An 18,051-nucleotide genomic window follows, 5' to 3' on the forward strand; every position below is an offset into this window, starting at 1 on the left:
ATAAATTCTATAAATCCTTATAAAATCATATGGTAATCCAAAAATTATCAGAAAAATACCAAAATTATCTATATTTAATTCTGGATAATTAAAAATTAAAATATCTACATTTTTTTCAGAAAAAACATCCAAATATTAATATCAATTATCAAATAATTCACCGAAATTCACATAAAAATCACATAATAATTATTTATTGATAAAGACAAGTACATAATATTTCCCAGGCGTTACATTCTTCCCCCTTAAAAGGATTCTGTCCTCAGAATCATGCTAAGGAACATACCATGATGTTTTCCAGGTGTCTTACTTAAAATTTCTCAGTTCTCATCACCTTAATCACAACTCAACGGCCTTTTACCGTCATCACATTTATCAGTTGATCATGCAACTCCTAACTCAATCTTTTATTTCACATATTTAGAGCTAAATTACTCTTCATAGTCATACACACATAAATGCCTTATGGATTCGTTACACCTGTGACAACAAGACCAACTCATTCACAATTGTTCTATCTATCTCACTATTTCAAAGGACCAACTTAATTTACACTAACCTTCTTTTCTTTCTGATTCTAATAGTTTCCTGTTCATGAAATTTCTATTTTCACTGGTTGTTCTTCTCTACTTATCATGTCTCCTTCTGTTCGGTTAAATTGACCTATAATCATTTCGAATCGTATTCAAGAATCTTTAATCGGTCTCTTGCATTTCCTATTCGTCTGCACCCGATGTCCTGAGTTCATGACGTCTGATGCTTCGAAATGTTCTACATCTATTCAAAAGCTAAAAAGAAAAATCTCGGCAATTGCATTTACTCACCACTTGGTAGCATACTTCTATTTCTTTTCAATCACTATCAAGTAGATTCATCAAGCGAGAATCTGCTATTATCTGAAAGGAAATATTAATTTAGAACGGAATGAATCATAACTTTATTTAAAACCCGGTCTCGTGGGTGCTAATACTCATTTGGTTGTCCTATCAAATTAGATATCAATACGAACTTTGATGCTCACAACGTCTCATACTGAAGTCAACATCAATCATCTGTATTAATACCACCTTTGATATTCAACAACAAAGTAAGTATCAGCATAACCCAAAAGACGGATCAAAACCTATTCTTCAGTTCCTAACTTTTCCAATTCTTTTACCCATATCTCAACAATCTTAATGGTATTCACTCTTTTATTTCTATTTGAAACATCTATTCCTAAATGGACCTTTCATGTTTGATCTTTACCCACACACTGGAGCTCATAATCAATTATAACCTAAATTCATATCTTTGAAGCTGAGAATGCAGCTGTTATTTTCCAACTCTTCGCAAGCATATCTTCAGGCGTTCAACTTGGTCTTCCTTAGTAATTGAATTAGCGAGGATGTTATCAATAAATACAATACACTATCCTAATACTCCTGGTACATGGTGTTCACTTCATCTTCACACTTACAATTCCTGATAATCGACACGTAACTTCATACTTCTATTCTCTCTTTCCATGACCACTTTTGTGCACAGCGCAAACTACTCTTTATTTCATTATATTCTTTCATTCCACATTTCTGAAGTTTTCCTTCACGTATTATTTCATCCCTATTGAGTTAGACGATACAGGGCTTTTGACACCAGCTTGACTCTGTGCAGTAACCGATGAGAAATTCTTACCTTCTTCCCTGAGGTACCCTTGGTAAATCATTTGTTCGAACCTCCGGAACTTCGCTTTAGTTTTAAAGAAATTCCGACATGAGATTCATTGCAACGTTCTTTTCTAGTAGTTCTCCGTCAATACCTTTGTTTAATCATCCCTGTTTGCACGTATTTTTGGAACGAACTCCTATTTCCAACTATCGACGTTCCATCTCATTCTCCTAATAGTTCTGGCACAACCGACGTTTCCAACTTGCATATTTTCTGGATTATTTTATAAAATTTCTTTATCATCCTTTTGATTCCACTTCTTGTCTTGATTAGTTCTTCGTTCTCATTATTCATTATCTTTTTCATACATAACGAATTTCTTTTTCTTAGTAATATTACTCTGTTTATTATTGGATAGGTCATTTCTGAAGTTCACACTGGAATGAAGGCTTTTATTTTTATTATTTAAATTCTTACTAACAAAGTTATCGAATTTCCTCGGTAGCTATTTCCTTAGCCTTTCTTGACGTATCACATATCGCGTGTTTGACTTCTCTTCATTGACCATCATCTCTTTTTCCTGAGTTCACATGCGGACTTCATCAATCTCCGTCTTTCATTGGGTGCTTGAATTTACGAGCTTTCCATTATTCTACATCAACTTCCATTCAATCGCCGTTCAAAGGAAGTGTACATTCAAATATTTCATTAATTCGTCATTCGATATGGGTACACATCCAAGTTCTTCCTGGAACGCTATTGCAGATGATATAATCTCTTTGCTTTATCTCATACCTTCAGGTCTTGAAATATTCTTCTTACTAGCATGAACCAATAACTTCTTATTCCTTTTATTCATCGAAAAGAGCATATTCTTCTGGATCACACCTTGCACCTGATTACAATAACAACACGCTAATTGAACTAGGCCTTTTAATTTACGTTAACGCCATTACTTTTTTTTCCAAATTTCATATCGCTTTAATTTCGGATCTGGAAATCATGTTAGAGCTTGACTCAATCTAATTGGAATCGATCTCCATTTAACTAACCATTAGTTGGTAAAGTTGATCAATTAACTCCTTTAACTGATCACTTAAACCAAATGCTGACTAGCTAACCGGAATCAAAGACCAATTATATAAAGTCGGTTTGGTCATAACAACTTTCTCAAGAACCGAGATTGCAATTATTTGGAGTACTAACGAGAATGACAATATACTTCTTTGTTCTTAACTATAGGGTAATTTCTGAAAATTTGGGCAGCACTTCCCCCTACACCATTGACTATCAGTCGGACTCAAGCCGACACCATCAATCAACCAAATCATCCACAATCATATCCGTCCACTTCCATCAACCAAATTCATCCATTCAACACAATTCAGGTTATATCGTTTTGATCAGCATATGTACTATTAATTGGCATAACATATATCTTTTAGTTATAATTGGGTTTTACATCAACAATGATTAATATAACCATACCTTTCTCAGTCCATTCAGAATATTACGAATTGTTATTAATGAACTTAAAGTTTGATTTCATGATTCTTTTAATTTATTTCTGACCATTATTAATCGGTTTATCTTTTAATAACTGTTCATGGTCTTCATTATTACCGTCACAATCTCGTAGAAACTCAATCGTTAGATCATTATTTCTTAAAAAATTTCACAATTGAGTCACCATTGCTTCATCTCCACTTATGGCTTCGCATCGAACTTTCGTCACTGACCCGGGTATGAGCATTGAATTCACAATCACTTATTTACGCAAATTAGAAAACTTCACAATTTCTTAAAGAACACGTTCGAAGTTTGATTACATTTAAGATTTCTTCCATCTTGAATCTCCACGACCAGTATCTTCCAGCGACGAAGGGATGTTTCACGTCGTAATTGCATGTCCGAGTCATTGTTCAGAATTTCCTTGATCTTTGATCGTCGTCCCGATACTCGTTTGCTCCGTTTGAGCACATAACTTCACTTCCTTATTTCGTAATTAATGTACGATTCTCTAACCATTAATTTCGCATCGAAACCCTCTGGTTTGAAGTGCATTACGTTAACACAATCTACCATACTGATGAGATCCTCGTAACATAAACAACTGTCTGACTTGATATCTTCGCCATGTCCACATTTGTCGGTGCATCCATTTTTCCTCGCTCGCAGATGTCCACCATTTATCGATTTGCAGTCGTATCTATGTTCGTTGTATGGTTCCACGTATCACACTATTTCATTTCTTATGAAATCGTCAGAGATCAGGCTTTGCGCAAAAGGAGAGTTTGTGAACATGATTTTGATCAAAAACGTAATAAGGAATAACAATGCAACAACCAATTGAAAGAATTTGTAAATCAGAAAATTGAAGGAAGAAAAATTAGTGAAGAATGAGACAACCATATTCGTACTCAAGATGGCCAGTCTTTCATACTATATGGCATACAACATATGATTAGGTGGCGTCCCACCCGACTCTTCGTCATTTCGATAAAGCGTCATACCACAACACTGTTGTCTCAATCATAAATCAAGAAATTGGAGAAGAGAAACAATTCAGAAGGAATATAAGAATTTTTCTTTCATTTTCGCCTCATATAATTTATCAACAGAAGAAGCTCATACATATTCAAAACTCGGGAAGAACACATGCTATCGTATTTGTAAAAGAATAACATTGTAGATCACCATGGGTCACCATCCACGCTCCATTTACGTATGCCTCCAAGGACCATTCATATGAGATATTCACCGTCATGTTATAACTTCGGAATGTCTTCTGGAAATGCCTCCACGTCCAAGATTGTAATGATTTGATCATAATTGCGTTCTTGCGAAATTTATAACCATTGCTTCAGATTTCATTTATTCCACATAAAATAACCATCGATCACGCAACACCTCAATTTCATCGTTAAAATATGATTCTTCTTCCACCATCTAGAAGATTCTGCCATTTCCTTCAATCATCCTTCATTCATTCAAATCATGACTCTCGTTAAATTTTAATAATTTCATAAATTGCGGTAAATAATATTTTAATATGTTGATTCAATAATTGATTTTATTAAACAACGTTTACTTTCATTTTCACAGCAAACCTTAAACCTTCTCCCTGCTGGTGGGTCTACTTGGCCCTTTGAATTAACAATACTGAATCTAATTCTATTTTTCTTTTTAGGTCATTTTCTATTTATAATAACAAGAACTTAAGTAGTACCTCGATAACCAAATTGTAAAACTTATTTCATGCAAAATATTTTGAAAGTTGATTAAGGAAATCTTTTCCAAAATCTCATTTTTAAAGTTTTGAAAATCATATATTTGGTCGTCATTACTATATAAGTTACTTGCTATTTTCCGGATTTACCAGTGAACTATCTAATTAAAAGAATGCCCATATAAGGGTCTTTTCACTTCGGTACCTCTTCCACTATTCCTTGGATTCCGCTCACACTTATTAGTTAACGAGACTTCATTGGCCGTCGTATATCATTTTATTCACAATTCCACCGTAACGCTGACATTTAGTACTGTCTTTGACATTCTTGTCGTCGTCCTTGACGTTATGCTTGCAACCACGCATGCGATTCGACGTTCGATCTATCGATAGGGTCACATTTTCTTGCTAGTATTATCTATACCTAGTAAGGTAGATATCATTCCTCGCGTAGCTCCCGATAAGTGATAAGATTCTTCTCACAACGGTGGTGCCTTCGAAATGTGCAACGTTAGTTCTTCATCAGCTTCCATCAGCTGGTTGCTTCCAGCGTGAAGCTCGTCCTACTACCTAATTCTAAGTTAAATCGTAGCTTCTCTTACACAAATTCTCACAAGAATCGATCGCATTTTTCTCAAAACCGCATGAACAGTTGGGTAATGTAATATCCAATATATTTTCAAATATTATTATTATTATTCGGAATTGTTTATGTGAACTTTGGTGAATTATCTGAAAAGTAGAATTGATATCTGAATGTTTATATGTGACATTATTTGAATATTTGAATTTTTATATGTCCAGAATAAAATATAGATAATTGTGGTATTTTTCTAGTAATTTTTGGAGTGTTATATGATTTTATAATGATTTATGAATTATTAATTATTTTCAGAATAATTATAAAATTATTTTATAAAGCCGGGAATCTTCCAACTTCAACCGTTTTGCATTTTTACAACCCGAAACTCTTCCGAAAACTCCTTCCTAACCTAATCTGGTAATTCCGGACATTTTCCGTGTTTTGACTTTTTCGATCCGGATTACGGTTTGACCCGTGTGCGGCCCGGCGCAATATTTTCGATACGATAGTTATTTCGGTAATCAATAAAACCCGTAATCTCGAAAGACGGGATATTTTTACGTTATTTTCGTATATGGTGTTTTATAAAAAGCCTAGTTTTGATAATTATCCAATTCTGGTATTGAATTGTATCGTTTTTACAGTTACTTAGCGGCTAAGCAACTAATTTAACGATCCAAAACGATCCAGAACGATCCAATATTTCATAAATATAAATAGCCTATTTATTATTTCGTTTATTCCATTTATTCATTTGCAACCAGTTAAAATACCGTAAATACAGAGAAAAACCCGAGAAACCGATACGTTCCCGAGAATCAAACACACGAACGAAGTTGTTATCGAACTCCGATTCGGGCGTGCAGCATATCAAAACAAAGCTCTCGAAATCTTCTTTCTGAATCAATCATCAGTTTCTGCCCAAAAATCACAGTAATTTTCTTATTTAATTATTTATATTCGAATTATTTGATAATTAAATTATGAAAATTTTTTCTTGATGTTGTTGATGTGATTTGATGCTTCCATGTTGTAGAGTATGTTTTTCTGGTCGATTTGGTATATTATACTTCAAAAATAGGGTACGGTATCATATAGAAATTGAGGTTTAATTTTCTGAAAATTCTTTGAATATGTGTTCTTGGTGTTCTTGAAAAGTTCTGAGAATCAAACCCAAATTTGAGGGTGATGCAGACTTCAGAATTTGAAGTATGAGTAACCAAAATGTTTAGATTTTCATATTCTTTCTGTTTATGTCCTCAAATCATTCAAACGACTAGTGATTCGAAAATTCGTAATTTTAGGGTTAATATTCGAATTTGGGGGTTTCTTGATTGTTAGTTGTTCATTGAATTAGGTAATGCAGAATAATAGATCGTGTTTCTCTGAGTTTAACGGTATTTTTGGATTGAATTATGGTGTCCGATTTAAAGTAGCCGGAAAAGCTCGGTTTTGACCGGCTTTAATGGCGGTTTGGCCGGAACCGAGGACTCGACAGTGTTTTGTTATTGTCGATGTCGTCTCTGAATTGTGGTAGTGTTGTAGAATCGATAGGGACTGAAAAGCAGTATAATCGAGCCGGTTTGGAGCTCGATTGGGGTTCGCCGGGAAACGAAACCTCGCCGGATTCTGCAATTTTCCGGCGGGTTTCTTCAGTTTCTTGGTGACCCGTTTGGGTCGGTTTTTGACCCGGATTTCGACCCGCTTTTAATCCTATAAACCCAGTTGCAAAAATCTGAAAACTGTTTCTGAATTTCTGATTTAAAAATAATTCAATAATCCTATTTTAATTTTTGAAAATTCATTTTATTTATTTTGAAAATCATTATTTCAATTCTGAAAAGTTATTTTAATTCAAAAATAAATCCAAATTATTTAGTTAATTAATTTTAGTTGATAATTAATTATTTAATTAGTCAATTAATTTAAATATTAATTTATTAATTAATTTAATTAGTTATTAATTAATTTAATTGATTATTTAATTAGATTTAATTATTTAAAATTGATTTAAAAATTCCGAAAAATAAATTCGAGCTTTAAAATATTATTTTAAATTATTTTCCAAACTCGGTAATTTTTATAAAATTATTTTTGAGTGTTCAAACCCTATTATTTAATTATTAAATGATTTGGAGACCCGTTTTATTCCGAAAAATGTTCAAAAATTCATAATAAATCAACCGTTTGTCCGTTTAATACGAAACGAACGCGTACAGACTCAGAAAAATATTGCGCTTCCAATTAAAATACTTTTAAGACCTAATTTCTTTTATATTGCAATGTCATTTGATTTGTGTATCAGTTTGAGTCGGTATTTGATCGATAAATGCTAATATTGACCTGATTTTCATTCTGAACGCACTGAGACGTATCTTTTAATGATCTGACTTATGTATTGCATGAATTATGTGATTACGTGTTATACAAATGTCATGATTATGTGTTATGTGATAAGTATGCTATCTGTTTACAGTTTAATATGCCATGCTTAGTTATAAACGGTCGGGTAGATGTCAAGACGTAGAGTTACGTCGATTGAGTTTAGTTCTGTCACTTAAGATAGTCCTTTCATTTATAGAATCGAGTAGCAAGGAGTGCAGTCAAGTGTTAGACGAAGATAGTAGCCAGCAGTTAGAAGTAGAGTTAAAGTAAGAGGTTATTGAGTATACCAGGAAAGTACCCCTAACTTCACTTATCGTTCAAGTGACGTTCATTTCTAATCATAGTATGCAAGTACCTATATCTGTATTTATCATTCAATTGATATTGACTCTGGACTTTATTCTTTCAATATCCATACTATTCTAAGTTCAGAATAGTTAAACGTTTTATGTTTCGCTATGAATTACTCTATACAGTGAAGTTTTGAATTGAGATTAGCGAATAAATAATTGTTCTGGTTATTTCGCCATTGGTTGTTGATAAAACTCCGGACCATGAGAAATGGGGAGTTATGTGGTTAAGGATGTCATTTGATTCGACTCCTTTGACGGAAAATTGTTTTTATGGGATGGATGGTTGCGTAAGAGGCCGTGACGGCGGTCCAGTGTGAGCTATGTGTTATACAGGATATAACACCTTGCTAGGCCAATATGTGCCTTGGGTACCTTTGTTTAGTTGGATATGCTTCGGTATACCGGTGTTGCTCCGTGGCTGATCACCGGCGGCAACACACCGTCGTTCGAGGATTCCAATCCCAAAACATAATATATTGCAAATGTTATTTATTATCAAATTTATATCAGTTTTGATACTGTTAAGTTATTGTAGTTGGTTTTGTTCATCAGATATACTGTTGTTATTCCAAATCATAAGCTATTTATTACTTGCTGAGCATTTCTTTCGCTCATACTTGTTTCATATCTTGATTCTTTCAGCTAGGCCAGGGCAAGCTTAAGTTCCAGGTCTGACCAGAGGTTTTGTGCTTGTAAATAGTTGGTGTGTTTCCAGGTAGACAGTTTGGGATGCTTAATTAGTCTAGAGGTTTGTAATAAAATTTGAATAAGTTGTAAAACTAATTAGACTATGGTCTGTAATAACAGTTGGTTTGTATTAGTGCCTGTTCCATACTATAACATGTGATCGATCCAGTGTAGGTAAATGGGTCGTATTTATTATATTATTCCGCTGTGATTATTTCATTTTGGTTTATTGGCTAGTGACCCCCAAATCTAGACCCCGGGTTTGGAGGGTGTCACAGGTTGGTATCAGAGCTACAGGTTATGGTCACTGAAACAGGCGTATGATTGTCATAGAATAGTCATAGGAAGATCACATAAGATAGGCGCGTGTAGTTTAGCTTTTATAGGATTAAATTTAGGTTATTGGGTTAGGTTGTAGTTAAGTTGTTTAGGTTTCCTGTTTTGCGTTTAGCTTTAGGCCTTGTGTCATTGCCGCTATTTTGTTGATTTAGTTAAGATTTCGAGCAAGGATTTAAAAGGATTGGATAATTCGGAGTAATTTTCTTTGTGTTATTATTCTTGAGATAATAAGCAGGATTATGTGATAATCATATCGCTTGTGTTAATATGGTAGCAAGTTTATGATATTCAGGGAAGAGATACTGTTTGCAAATTTTAATATGCTAAGGAATTGCTACATATTTGACACAATGCTTGACAGATTATTATATATGTTGCTTGTCTCTTACCAGAATAATGGCACCAAAGAGAAGGAATAATTCAGGAGAGGGTAGTACCAAGAGCCGTACAGATCCAGCGATTATCCAGATGTTGGGACTGATGCAGCAGCAGATGTTTCATCTTACACAGCAGCAACAACAGCAGCAACAGCAATAGCAGCAGCAAGCAGCACCACCTGCAGTGACTTTTAAGCAGTTTCAAGCAGTAAAGCCACCTGAGTTCAAGGGAAGTGCGGATCCTGTGGAAGCCAATGCATGGCTCAAGGAAATGGAAAAGGCTTTTGAATTGGTCGGAGCAGGAGCTGAGCAGAAGACCAAGTTTGTAAGTTACTTTCTGAAGGGTGAGGCGAACTATTGGTGGGAATCCGCGCGAGCATTGGAAGGAGGTGAGTTTATAACTTGGGAGAGATTCACAGAGCTGTTTCTGGAGAAGTATTTCCCGAGGTATATGAAGAATCAAATGGAGATCCAATTCTTGAACTTGACCCAGGGAGATCTTACTGTAGCTGAGTACGAAGCTAAGTTTACTGAATTAACGAGGTCCGTGCCAGACCAGGTTGATACGGATGAAAAGAAAGCAAGAAGGTTTGAACAGGGATTGAGATTTTGGATTCAGAATAGGGTGGCCATGTTTGAATTGACTTTATATGTGGCAGTGGTGCAGAAAGCAATGGTGATTGAAAGTAAGAGTGATATGTATCAAAAAGGGAAGGATGGGAAGAAAAGGAAAATAGAAACCTCAGGGGGAGGCCAGCAACAAGGTAACTTCCAGGGCCATTTCAATAAAAGGCCAGAGTTTCAGGACAATAAGAGTGTGGGATTTAAGAAACCACAGCCAGGAAATGGGAACCGTTTTCAGAATTCAAATCAGCAGAGACCCAATCGTCCACCTGCGTCAGAGTGCAAATTTTGTGGTAGAAGGCATTTTGGGATTTGTAAGGCTAATGTGTTGTGTTATAAGTGCAATCAGAAGGGACACTATGCTAATGAGTGTCGAAGTCAGACTATAACTCAGAAATCAGGAACAGTGTGCTTTAAATGTGGAAAGATGGGGCATATTGCCAGGGACTGCCAGACAACTAAACCAACTGCTAATATGCCAAGGATTGAAGGACCACTAGCAAAGGACCAGCCAAAGGCTAGGACATTCAATATGACTATGAAGGATGCTGTTCAGAGTTCAGACGTGGTGGCAGGTACGCTTCCATTCAACTCCATAGATGTTAAAGTTTTATTTGATTCTGGAGCTACAAGATCATTTGTTTCCCAAAGTTTTGTCGATAAACTGCATTGCGAAGTTAAGTTGTTAGAACAAGCATTGATGATAGAGTTAGCTAATAAGGATCAAGTTTCCGTCGACCGAGTGTGCCCGAGGTGCGATATTGAAATAGGAGGACATCATTTTTATGCCAACTTGATACCTTTTAAGTTAGGAGAATTTGATGTTATTTTAGGAATTGATTGGTTGTCAGAAAATAATGCTCAGATTGATTGTAAGAATAGGAAAGTGAGACTTCAGACCTTGGATAATAAGAAGAAGGTAATATTTCGAGGAAATAGGCAAGAGAAGAAGTTCTTAACGATCGCTCAAGTGAAGAAGTTATTGCGCCAGAATTACGAAGCGTATTTGGCCCATGTGGTAGACATCAACAAAGAAGTTCCAGCACTAGAAGCGATTCCAGTTGTCAACGAATTTTTAGATGTCTTTCCAGAAGATCTACCAGGATTACCTCCCGACAGAGAAATTGAGTTTGCAATTGATCTAGCACCCGGAACAGAACCAGTTTCTAAAGCTCCGTACCGGATGGCACCAGTGGAGATGAAAGAATTGGCAACTCAGCTGCAAGATCTTTTGGATAAAGGAGTTATAAGACCCAGTGTATCCCCATGGGGCACACCAGTACTGTTTGTCAAGAAGAAGTACGGAAGTATGCGGTTGTGTATCGACAATCGAGAACTGAATAAGCTAACCATTAAGAACAAGTACCCGTTGCCAGGGATCGATGATTTGTTTGACCAATTGAGAGGCGCTGTGTGGTTTTCTAAAATTTATTTAAGATCTGGATATCATCAACTGAAGATCAAGCCTGAAGACATTCCGAAGACCGCGTTCAGAACCAGATATGGGCATTATGAGTTTCTGGTGATGGCACTTGGATTAACCAACGCACTAGCAGCTTTCATGGATCTGATGAATCGAGTATTTAAGAAGTATTTGGATAAACTCGTGATCGTGTTTATAGACGACATCTTGATTTATTCTAAAACAGAAGAGGAGCATGCAGAGCATTTGGGGATAGTTCTGGAAATACTGCGACATGAGAAATTGTATGCAAAGTTTTCCAAATGTGAATTTTGGTTAAAAGAAGTACGATTTCTTGGGCACGTGATTTAGCAATAAAGGAGTGGAAGTGGATCCAGCAAAGGTTGAAGCCATAATCAACTGGGAGAGGCCAAAAACACCAACATAAGTAAGAAGTTTCATGGGATTGGCAGGTTACTATAGAAGATTTGTGCAAGATTTTGCAAAGATAGCTACGCCATTGATAAAGCTTACCAGGAAGAACCAGAAATTTGAATGGGATGAGAAATGCGAAGAAAGTTTCCAGGAATTAAAGAATAGATTAGTATCTTCTCCAGTGCTAGTTTTGCCAGATGATCAAGGAAATTTTGTGATTTATAGTGACGCGTCATACAAAGGATTGGGATGTGTTTTGATGCAGCATGACAAGGTGATAGCCTACGCTTCAAGACAGTTGAAACCACATGAAGAAAAGTATCCAACGCATGATCTAGAATTGGCAGCTATAGTGTTTGCATTGAAGATTTGGAGGCATTATCTTTATGGGAAAAAGTGCGAGATCTACACGGACCACAAGAGTTTAAAGTATATCTTCACCCAGAAGGAATTGAACATGAGGCAGAGGAGATGGCTAGAACTAATCAAGGATTACGACTGTACTATTAACTATCATCCAGGCAAAGCAAATGTGGTGGCCGACGCGCTGAGCAGAAAAGAAAGGTTAAACATGATAACTTCATCCGAGGAATTAATCAGGGAATTTGAGAAGCTGGAAATAGAGGTTAGTATTCCAAGTATGTCTACAGAGGTATTGTATGCAATGTCTTTTCAACCAGAACTATTAGAGAAGATAAGAAGATGTCAGGAAGAAGTCATAAGCCATGAACGAGATAGTTTGTCAGGAGAAGAAATAGGGAGTCAAAAGGATGATAAAGGAATATTAAGATTTTCCTCCAGAATATGGATACCCAACGTAGCCGAGCTGAAAGATGAAATTCTTCGAGACGCTCACAACTCTGGATACTCAATTCATCCCGGAAGTACGAAGATGTACAAAGACTTAAGAGAAAATTTTTGGTGGCCAAGCATGAAGATAGAAATTGCAGAATGGGTAAGTAAGTGTTACACTTGCCAGCGAGTCAAAGCGGAACATCAAAGGCCTAGTGGACTGATACAGCCATTGGACATTCCAGAATGGAAATGGGAGCATATAGCGATGGATTTCGTAGTTGGATTACCGAGGACCAGGGCGAATCATGATGCTATTTGGGTTATTATCGACAGATTGACGAAGTCAGCGCATTTTCTTCCTATCAATGAAAGATTCTCAATGGATAAATTGGTTCAATTATATCTTAAGGAAATTGTGACCCGACATGGAGTTCCAGTATCCATAGTTTCAGACAGAGATCCTCGATTTAACTCAAGATTTTGGAGAAGTTTTCAAGATTTTCTCGGAACGAAGCTGAACATGAGTACCGCGTATCATCCGCAGACAGACGGTCAAAGTGAAAGGACGATTCAGACTATTGAAGATATGTTAAGGGTATGTGCGCTAGATTTTGAAGGAAGTTGGGACGAGCATTTGCCATTAGTTGAATTCTCCTACAACAACAGTTATCATGCCAACATTGGAATGCCACCTTACGAAACCTTATACGGGAGAAGATGCAGATCTCCAATATGTTGGGAAGAAGTTGGTGAGAGAAAGATTTTGGGTCCAGAATTGATCCAGCAGACAAAAGAGAAAATAGAACTCATTCGGAAAAGATTAACAGCAGCTCAAGACCGTCAACGTAAATATGCAGATCCTACCAGAAAAGATATGGAATTTGAAATTGGAGAAGCAGTGTTATTGAAGGTTTCACCTTGGAAGGATTTATCAAGATTTGGAAAGAAAGGAAAGCTGAGTCCGCGTTATGTTGGCCCTTTTGAGATTTTGAGGCGTGTGGGAAAAGTTGCTTAAGAATTAGCGTTACCACCTCACATGCAACATATTCACAATGTGTTCCATGTGTTAATGTTGAAGCGTTATTTGCCTGATTCGAACCATGTGATAGAATACGAGCCAATCGAGATCCAGCCAGATTTATCTTTTGTAGAGCAACCAGTGCAAATTTTAGATAAGAAAGAAAGAGTACTTAGGAATAAGTCTGTATCTTTAGTGCGAGTCTTGTGGAGGAATCCCAAGGTTGAAGAGTCGACTTGGGAATTGGAAAGCGAAATGCGATCCAAGTATCCTCATTTATTTTCCTAGGCTGATTCTGAGGACAGAATCCTGTTAAGGGGGGTAGATTGTAATATCCAATATATTTTCAAATATTATTATTATTATTCGGAATTGTTTATGTGATTTTATGTGAACTTTGGTGAATTATCTGAAAAGTAGAATTGATATCTGAATGTTTATATGTGACATTATTTGAATATTTGAATTTTTATATGTCCAGAATAAAATATAGATAATTGTGGTATTTTTCTGGTAATTTTTGGAGTGTTATATGATTTTATAATGATTTATGAATTATTAATTATTTTCAGAATAATTATAAAATTATTTTATAAAGCCGGGAATCTTCCAACTTCAACCGTTTTGCGTTTTTACAACCCGAAACTCTTCCGAAAACTCCTTCCTAACCTAATCTGGTAATTCCGGACATTTTCCGTGTTTTGACTTTTTCGATCCGGATTACGGTTTGACCCGTGCGCGGCCCGACGCAATATTTTCGATACGATAGTTATTTCGGTAATCAATAAAACCCGTAATCTCGAAAGACGGGATATTTTTACGTTATTTTCGTATATGGTGTTTTATAAAAAGCCTGGTTTTGATAATTATCCAATTATGGTATTGAATTGTATCGTTTTTACAGTTACTTAGCGGCTAAGCAACTAATTTAACGATCCAAAATGATCCAGAATGATCCAATATTTCATAAATATAAATAGCCTATTTATTATTTCGTTTATTCCATTTATTCATTTGCAACCAGTTAAAATACCGTAAATACAGAGAAAAACCCGAGAAACCGATACGTTCCCGAGAATCAAACACACGAACGAAGGCGTTATCGAACTCCGATTCGGGCGTGCAGCATATCAAAACGAAGCTCTCGAAATCTTCTTTCTGAATCAATCATCAGTTTCTGCCCAGAAACACAGTAATTTTCTTATTTAATTATTTATATTCGAATTATTTGATAATTAAATTATGAAAATTTGTTCTTGATGTTGTTGATGTGATTTGATGCTTCCATGTTGTAGAGTATGTTTTTCTGGTCGATTTGGTATATTATACTTCAAAAATAGGGTACGGTATCATATAGAAATTGAGGTTTAATTTTCTGAAAATTCTTTGAATATGTGTTCTTGGTGTTCTTGAAAAGTTCTGAGAATCAAACCCAAATTTGAGGGTGATGCAGACTTCAGAATTTGAAGTATGAGTAACCAAAATGTTTAGATTTTCATATTCTTTCTGTTTATGCCCTCAAATCATTCAAACGACTAGTGATTCGAAAATTCATAATTTTAGGGTTAATATTCGAATTTGGGGGTTTCTTGATTGTTAGTTGTTCATTGAATTAGGTTATGCAGAATAATAGATCGTGTTTCTCTGAGTTTAACGGTATTTTTGGATTGAATTATGGTGTCCGATTTAAAGTAGCCGGAAAAGCTCGGTTTTGACCGGCTTTAATGGCGGTTTGGCCGGAACCGAGGACTCGACAGTGTTTTGTTATTGTCGATGTCGTCTCTGAATTGTGGTAGTGTTGTAGAATCGATAGGGACTGAAAAGCAGTATAATCGAGCCGGTTTGGAGCTCGATTGGAGTTCGCCGGGAAACGAAACCTCGCCGGATTCTGCAATTTTCCGGCAGGTTTCTTCTGTTTCTTGGTGACCCGTTTGGGTCGGTTTTTGACCCGGATTTCGACCCGCTTTTAATCCTATAAACCCAGTTGCAAAAATCTGAAAACTGTTTCTGAATTTCTGATTTAAAAATAATTCAAAAATCCTATTTTAATTTCTGAAAATTTATTTTATTTATTTTGAAAATCATTATTTCAATTCTGAAAATTTATTTTAATTCAAAAATAAATCCAAATTATTTAGTTAATTAATTTTAGTTGATAATTAATTATTTAATTAGTCAATTAATTTAAATATTAATTGATTAATTAATTTAATTAGTTATTAATTAATTTTAATTGATTATTTAATTAGATTTAATTATTTAAAATTGATTTAAAAATTCCGAAAAATAAATTCGAGCTTTAAAATATTATTTTAAATTATTTTCCAAACTCGATAATTTTTATAATATTATTTTCGAGTGTTCAAGCCCTATTATTTAATTATTAAATGATTTGGAGACCCGTTTTATTCCGAAAAATATTCAAAAATTCATAATAAATCAACCGTTTGTCCGTTTAATACGAAACGAACGCGTACAGACTCAGAAAAATATTGCGCTTCCAATAAAAATACTTTTGAGACCTAATTTCTTTTATATTGCAATGTCATTTGATTTGTGTATCAGTTTGAGTCGGTATTTGATCGATAAATGCTAATATTGACCTGATTTTCATTCTGAACGCACTGAGACGTATCTTTTAATGATCTGACTTATGTATTACATGAATTATATGATTACGTGTTATACAAATGTCATGATTATGTGTTATGTTATAAGTATGCTATCTGTTTACAGTTTAATATGCCATGCTTAGTTATAAACGGTCGGGTAGATGTCAAGACGTAGAGTTACGTCGATTGAGTTTAGTTCTGTCACTTAAGATAGTCCTTTTGTTTATAGAATCGAGTAGCAAGGAGTGCAGTCAAGTGTTAGACGAAGATAGTAGCCAGCAGTTAGAAGCAGAGTTAAAGTAAGAGGTTATTGAGCATACCAGGCAAGTACCCCTAACTTCACTTATCGTTCAAGTGACGTTCATTTCTAATCATAGTATGCAAGTACCTATATCTGTATTTATCATTCAATTGATATTGACTCTGGACTTTATTCTTTCAATATCCATACTATTCTAAGTTCAGAATAGTTAAACGTTTTATGTTTCGCTATGAATTACTCTATACAGTGAAGTTTTGAATTGAGATTAGCGAATAACTAATTGTTCTGGTTATTTCGCCATTGGTTGTTGATAAAACTCCGGACCATGAGAAATGGGGAGTTATGTAATTTAAGGATGTCATTTGATTCGACTCCTTTGACGGAAAATTGTTTTTATGGGATGAATGGTTGCGTAAGAGGCCGTGGCGGCGGTCCAGTGTGAGCTATGTATTATACAGGATATAACACCTTGCTAGGCCAATATGTGCCTTGGGTACCTTTGTTTAGTTGGATATGCTTCGGCATACCGGTGTTGCTCTGCGGCTGATCACCGGCGGCAACACACCGTCGTTCGAGGATTCCAATCCCAAAACATAATATATTGCAAATGTTGTTTATTATCAAATTTATATCAGTTTTGATACTGTTCAGTTATTGTTGTTGGTTTTGTTCATCAGATATACTGTTGTTATTCCAAATCATAAGCTATTTATTACTTGCTGAGCATTTCTTTCGCTCATACTTGTTTCATATCTTGATTCTTTCAGCTAGGCCAGGGCAAGCTTAAGTTCCAGGTCTGACCAGAGGTTTTGTGCTTGTAAATAGTTGGTGTGTTTCCAGGTAGACAGTTTGGGACGCTTAATTAGTCTAGAGGTTTGTAATAAAATTTGAATAAGTTGTAAAACTAATTAGACTATGGTCTGTAATAACAGTTGGTTTGTATTAGTGCCTGTTCCATACTATAACCTGTGATCGATCCAGTGTAGGTAAAGGGGTCATATTTATTATATTATTCCGCTGTGATTATTTCATTTTGGTTTATTGGCTAGTGACCCCCAAATCTAGACCCCGGGTTTGGAGGGCGTCACAGGTTGGTATCAGAGCTACAGGTTATGGTCACTGAAACAGGCGTAGGATTGTCATAGATGAGTCATAGGAAGATCACATAAGATAGGCGCGTGTAGTTTAGCTTTTATAGGATTAAATTTAGGTTATTGGGTTAGGTTGTAGTTAAGTTGTTTAGGTTTCCTGTTTTGCGTTTAGCTTTAGGCCTTGTGTCATTGCCGCTATTTTGTTGATTTAG

Source organism: Apium graveolens, chromosome 6 (assembly GCF_009905375.1).
Source record: "Apium graveolens cultivar Ventura chromosome 6, ASM990537v1, whole genome shotgun sequence".
Lineage (NCBI taxonomy): Eukaryota > Viridiplantae > Streptophyta > Magnoliopsida > Apiales > Apiaceae > Apium > Apium graveolens.